The sequence below is a fragment of the Rhinoderma darwinii genome, chromosome 2 (assembly GCF_050947455.1).
Source record: "Rhinoderma darwinii isolate aRhiDar2 chromosome 2, aRhiDar2.hap1, whole genome shotgun sequence".
NCBI lineage: Eukaryota > Metazoa > Chordata > Amphibia > Anura > Rhinodermatidae > Rhinoderma > Rhinoderma darwinii.
Window position 1 is genome coordinate 402906909 of NC_134688.1, and position 7071 is coordinate 402913979.

The 7071-nt window shown below is 39.9% G+C and overlaps 1 long non-coding RNA gene across 1 annotated transcript; it reads right to left on the reverse strand.

Annotated features, from left to right (window-relative positions):
• Positions 1–1168: 1168 nt before the first annotated feature.
• LOC142741415 (uncharacterized) lies at positions 1169–6116 on the reverse strand. Its single transcript, XR_012881123.1, has 4 exons — positions 6035–6116; positions 3773–3906; positions 1993–2041; positions 1169–1513 (listed from the first exon to the last, which is right to left on the reverse strand). It is a non-coding gene; the product is annotated as an uncharacterized LOC142741415 (long non-coding RNA).
• Between the last annotated feature and the right edge of the window lie 955 nt (positions 6117–7071).

Below are 7071 nucleotides of genomic sequence, written 5' to 3' on the forward strand. Positions count from 1 at the left end.
ATTTCAGAAGTTTTTGCAAGTACTCGCGTTTTTTGCGGCGTCCATTATGGACGTAATTGGAGCTGTTTTTCAATGGAGTCAATGAAAAACGGCTCCAAAAACGTCCAAAGAAGTGACATGTACTTCTTTGATGTGGGCGTCTTTTTACGTGCCGTCTTTTGACAGTGACGCGTAAAATTACACCTCGTCTGAACAGAACATCGTAAAACCCATTGCAAGCAATGGGCAGATGTTTGCAGGCGTAATGGAGCCGTCTTTTCAAGCGTAATTCGAGGCGTAAAACGCAGAATTACGTCTGAAAATAGGCCGTGTGAACATACCCTTACAGTAAGGGTATGTGCACACGACAACGCCAAAAAAACGTCTGAAATTACGGAGCTGTTTTCAGGAGAAAACAGCTCCTGAATTTCAGACGTTTTTACAAGTGCTCGCGTTTTTCGCGGCGTCTTTTACGGACGTAATTGGAGCTGTTCTTCATTGGAGTCAATGGAAAAACAGCTCCAATTACGTCCCAAGAAGTGTCCTGCACTTCTTTGACGCGGCCGTAATTTTACGCGCCGTATTTTGACAGCGACGCGTAAAATGACAGCTCGTCTGCACAGAACATCGTAAGACCCATTGAAAGCAATGGTCACATGTTTGCCGATGTATTGGAGCCGTCTTTTCAGGCGTAAAACGCCTCCATTACAACTGAAAATTGGTCGTGTGCACATACCCTAAGGCTGGATTCACACGAGCACATTACGTCCGTAATGGACGGACGTATTTCGGCCGGAAGTCCCGGACCGAACACACTGCAGGGAGCCGGGCTCCTAGCATCATAGTTATGTACGAAATTCCGTCCGGAAAAAACGCGGCAATTCCGCAGAGTGTGAACGAGCCCTTACATGGCGGCTATTCAAATGGGGTTTGCGAGAGCAAGAGCCACTCTTTCTCAGGAGGTTACCCCCTTCTATGGAGTCTGAATGCCCTGGTTGGGCATATGGAATGTGAGACAACCCCTTTACCATGTTATCATCTAGCTTTCATGTTGACAAACTATATGGTAATGATTCAAAACTTTTTTTTATTACCCTGTGTAAAACATTGAAATGATGTCACTCAAAATGTAATGATAATAGTAAAAACAATACACAATGAAACAGACATAAATATAACAGACACAATGCACTTATAAAGTACCAGGGTTTATTGAGTAAAAACAGCATATCCAAACTATACATTCCATTTTATTTCATCAGTTCTTAGCCTAAGCAAAAATGCATTAAATGAAATAAAGATTTGTGTGTCTTCCTTCTCCAGACGTTGTCTTGTAGCGCCCAGTACACTCATCCATAAAGTAGGAAACACTACAGCGTTCAGTCCTGTCTAGTAGTGCTTTCTACTTTATGGGTAACTGCACTGTATGTCAGCCTTCATATCCAGTCCAGTTGTGTCTTTCCTCCGTTGATGTTGCATTTTAGTATTTTATAACATGATATAAATGCTTTGTAAAACCCTGTCCAATCATAGACTATTTATAAAGAAACAAAAAAAAACGTAAAAACTTTAACTTCAATAGGACAGAAAAGAATATTTTATGCTAAATCTTTAAAAAATAAAATAAAATGTTTAAAAAAAAACAAATGTATGACATCAAATTTGTAATGAATAATTTCCGTACAATCTAGTAGCTGGTTATAGAGGCAGTGTTTTCTTTCCACAGAAATACATCATTTTTGTTTTTAATATATTATCAATTTAGGGAAATAATGAAATCATGGATGCGATAATAAATGGTTTCCATCGTGTATCTTGCTTTTCTGTCGACGTTGTCTTGTAGCGCCCAGTACACTCATCCATAAAGTAGGAAACACTACAGCGTTAAGGCCTGTCTAGTAGTGCTTTCTACTTTATGGATGGCTGCACTGTATGTCCATGCTTCCACAAATAGATCCTCTTCCTATAATATTTCAAAGATGGTTGTCATTTACAGTGTCATTGAACACTTACCAAAAGGAAGTTATTCTGGCCAGATTACTTCGGAGGGTCTGTATACATCCTGCAAAGGACAAGAAAGCAGGATTGTGATGTCAGGGATGAATGGCCTGGCCGTCCATATTATATAAAACTTATTAAGGAACCTTTAAACTCCTACTTCATATAATAAAATATAAAATTGTATAATATATCAGTTTCTAAATGAAAACAAACCACTGTGATAAAATCATTAAGAAATATAGATAGGACACATCATTTTTTCTATATACGGCCAGTCACATGGATTACATTTGCTACGTGGCGCGTGCCTTTTTTGTCGTCTTGTTTTACCCCAAGATATGTGATGCAAGAAGTGCCTGGCAGGCAGACAACCCTCCCCTCCCAGATGGTTATATGTATTTGCGGAAGAACGAAACATTTAAGGAACTCCGCTTGCTGTGAATGTTTAACAAAACTGTGTATAAAATAAACATTTTGGTGGCTGAATATAGATACTGAATTGATGCAGCGAAAAATACAATTGATTTTGGAAAAAAAAATTGGCTTTTTCCAGGGAATGTTTTGGAGGTGCTGCGTAATCGTTATGTTAGCACTGTAACTAGGTCTAAAGTTAAATAAAAGATTGAAGAAAAAAAATTAAAAAATAAAAATATATATATATATATATATATATATATGTGTGTGTTTGTTTAAATGGGCACATTACTCTTTAGGGTATGTGCACACACACTAATTACGTCCGTATTTGACGGACGTATTTCGGCCGCAAGTCCCGGACCGAACACAGTGCAGGGAGCCGGGCTCCTAGCATCATACTTATGTACGACTCTAGGAGTCCCTGCCTCCCCGTGGAACTACTGTCCCGTACTGAAAACATGATTACAGTACGGGACAGTTGTCCTGCAGCGAGGCAGGGACTCCTAGCATCGTACATAAGTATGATGCTAGGAGCCCGGCTCCCTGCACTGTGTTCGGTCCGGTACTTGCGGCCGAAATACGTCCGTCAATTACGGACGTAATTAGTGTGTGTGCACATACCCTTAGGGTCCTCTCATTATTGATGGGTTTAGGTATATGTTAGGCTAGCAGTTTACTACATGCCCATATGATTCTAGACCATAAATTCTTAGTTTCGTTTTTCAAAATATCTCTGCCCTAAGTAAATTGTGATGGCGCTGCATAATCTTTGTCAGCATTGTAACTAGGTTTTAAGAAAAAATGTTAATAACATGGGTCAATGCAGATCTGGCACCTTAATACGCTGCCCTAGGTAAGGGCAGCAAACACTGGACTCATAGCTATGAACCCAGTGTATTCATGATAAGATCGATCCCCCGCCTCTCCTAACCTTCCCCCACCCTCCCCACAGTGACTGATGAGCTGCTGTGTATGCAAATACACAGCAGCCATCTGTCAATCACCCCTGAGAGGGGCGGGGGGAGCGATTCCCCCCCCCCCCCCCCGAAATACATTACATTTATAAACAATACTTTATTAGCTGGGGAAGATTTAGTAATATGTTTTAAAATAAATAAAGAAATAATGTGAAATTGGCAGATACAAATATATTAGGTTATTTTAGATGCTAAGTTCGGTTCTAACTTATCGGACTGACAATAAAAAAATTCAGTTTCATAACATTACAAAAATATTGCTAATTCAGAAATAGATAAAATGAGGGAAAATTGTGCGCCAATTTCATACTCATAAACATTGAACTAAAGTTACGTTACTCTTTCCTGTCCCCACGGTGCAACAGGTGTGAAGTTTCCAAACCAGGCCATTTATGTACCTCAAGGTTTTGAAGCCACATCTATATTATCCAGGTGGCATCTTCAACGGTTCTAAACTTCCTGAGCAGCTGAAATAAAAGTTCCTTCAGTGATATGCATCACTAATCCTGTCTTCAGTCAGTTAGTCCGCACCCTATAGTAAAGAGAAACGCAGCCTGTGTATCATTTGTCAGATCACCACCTCCCGCCAAATAGGGTTTCACTTCTGCTTTTTCTGACTCATACAAGTCCTCAGTGTTCAAAGAACTTGTATCTTCAACTAGAACACTGCATGACAGGAAATGGTGGCCATTTAAAACCAGCCGTAAAAGAATATTCCGCTATAGAGGCTTGTGGAACTATCTGACATGTTAGATCACCAGTCCTCTTTATTTATATGACCGATAGTATGATCTAATAATATTCTCCACACCCTAATGATACAAAGTCACATTTTCAAAGAATAGTGCTGACATATTTGAAATCGGAATAACACCTTTTTTTTCCATAAAGTTCACTAGGGCATTTTCTAGCTATGAAGAACGTAGCAGGATGCAATATAATTAGGGCTTGTTTCACTAAAAATATCTATCTTCTTCTACCTGAAGCATGTCATCACTGGTAGTTCTGTTGAGCACTTGCGATTTCTAATAGCATTAGATGTGTTGCCCTTTGCTTAACTTTAACCATGTACTGCCTCATTAGCATACATGCAACATAATGTATGCAAAGCATCCCAACTCTATAAAAGTAGAAGTTGGCCCTACATATTACGAAAAGAGCTCACAAGAATGAGTCTCTGTAGTTGGTTTCGTTCACATCTGCGTCAGGGCTTCGTTCATGGGTTCCATCAGAGGAACCCATGAACGGAACCCTGACTGAAACAAATGGAAACTATAGATTTCTGTTTTCATCACCATTGATTTCAATGGTGACGGATCCGGTGCAAATGCTTTCCGTTTGTCCCCGTTGTGCAAGGGTTTCTGTCGTTTAGAATAGCGCAGTCGACAGAACCATTGCACAACGTGGACAAACGGAAACCATTTGCACCAGATCCGTCACCATTGAAATCAATGGTGATGCAAACGGAAATCTATGGTTTCCATTTGTTTCAGTCAGGGTTCCGTTCATGGGTTCCCCTGATGGAAAGCTCAGATGGAACCCATGAACGGAGCTTTGACGCAGATGTGAACGAAGCTTTATCTTGACATGTATGGGTAATGTCTGTTTGCATCCTACAAAAAACATTCATTTGGCTGACAGTTATCAGCCCTAATTACCCCATTATCATGCATATTATTTAAATAGAGCAGGATGGTGATAAGCAGCTGATAGACACCTCCGGTACGGCTTATCTCCAGAGGAATTAAAGGGACTGAATGCTAAACATCCAATTTTATTTTCCCCAAGGGCAGCCCTCTGCTAAGAGTCTACCAGGTCTCATAGACGTTAGATTGGGAGTGGAGTTAGTCAGAATAAGTAGGATCCACTGACAAAAATCTGATGTCTATTGGCAAATGTAATTGCTGGGGTAAACTCTTGGACTGTATCATACAATTATTTCATTTCTAAGGACCTTTCTGAAGTGTTTTTTTTTTCGTTGTATGGTTGTCTGTTTTTTGATCGTAGTATAATATTAGTAATGTTGCACAGTAGTGCCAAATAGCTAATTGTTATTGGTATAATATATATAATGTGTGAGGGACATTTCAAGCGTTGTATATATAAAATTCTAAAACCAGATTGCCACTTAGAGGGTAGATATATTGGCATTCTAAGTCTACAGCTTAATGCAAACCAATAAATACACTGAAAAACCTAGATAAACCTTTCCATTGAACTACATTTTTTGCCAAGTCATCCAGCAAGTATATTGATCACGTGAAAAGAACACCACCAGACTTACATAAAGTTCTAGTGGTAGGGCTGCATTTATTTTAAGGAAGCTGTAACAGGACAAGAGGAACAGATGATTACCAAACTCTTCCTACAAAGATGCAACACCATTCAGAACGAAGTTCTAAAGTGCAGTATTAAACTTTCACTATGGACGATTTTACTTGAGCAGTCAAGTTTAGAAGGATAAATGTCAGGTGTCAGAGGTGGGTTTCATCACATTTCATCTTAGAAGGCTAGATTAGAAGTATCTGTAAAAACTAAATGCAAAAATATGGGGAAAAAAACACCAAAAATTCTAACTGAACATCAAGCAACCTAGCCAGTAATGACTCGAGCAGAAATGACTTCATACTACCGTATTATCACCAGAACTCATGACTTACTGTAGGTGTTCGCTGCTTTGGTTGATGGAGGTTCTCCTTCTTCATAATCCAGTGCAGCATAAGCATTGCCTTCACCAGAGACCGATGGGTAAAAGGATGGAAAGCAAGTCAACCTCCCCTTTTAACCTTTCCCAATGGCCAACGTCACTAACCACAGATAGAGGAACTAGATCTAACTCCACCCATGCACCATACAGCGAAACGTTAATGTCTGAAGAGGGGACGCTGTGTGTCGCAAGTGATGTCTTGTAGAGAAAGACAATCTAATACAACACTTAGAAAGAAAGATCTGGAAGCTTAGTGAAATGTAGCAGTGCATTTACAGAAAGTCATCAGAAAACAGTCACCTAAAATCGGATACATGGGAGAAATGTTATACGCAATAGGACTGCTCAGAAATAAGGGCAGCATAATGTAAATATATTCAAAATACTGGCTACCTAACGCAAGTATAGCCAATGCTGAATGTTATACACATTCAAGAGGGTAAAAACTTCCTCGACCTGGCTAAAAAAAAGCTAAAAAGGAAACTAGACCAAAAGCTGGGCTGATAAACCCATTGCACAACCTGGTCTACAGAGATATCTGGCGCAACACATGGGGCATAGTAGGCCACTTCATTCCTGCTTTTTTACACAAAGCCTAAAAGAAAACTGATATTCACTTCCTTGTGGGGAAACTCAGATGACTGCGACGTCACATTGAGCTCCATCCTTATTTATATCTGATGTGACACAATGTATAGATAACTATCAAACCCAACATACGCAAGTGAAGAAGAATCCATGTCAGCATGCAAAGATCTGAAGAACAAGAAATGGCAGGTCTATATACATAAAACATTAAGGTGTGCAACTGGTCGAAGGATTACAGTGACTGTCAGCACTTGTACATGGAAGCTGCTAAAGATACAACTTATCTCCTCAAGCAGCCTCCTCCACAACTTGCTGTGGTTTGCATTCACGACAGAACAGAGCAATGGGGGGCTGGGTGAAGACAATACAGTCAGGACTCAGTACCCAAATAGTAACGTATGA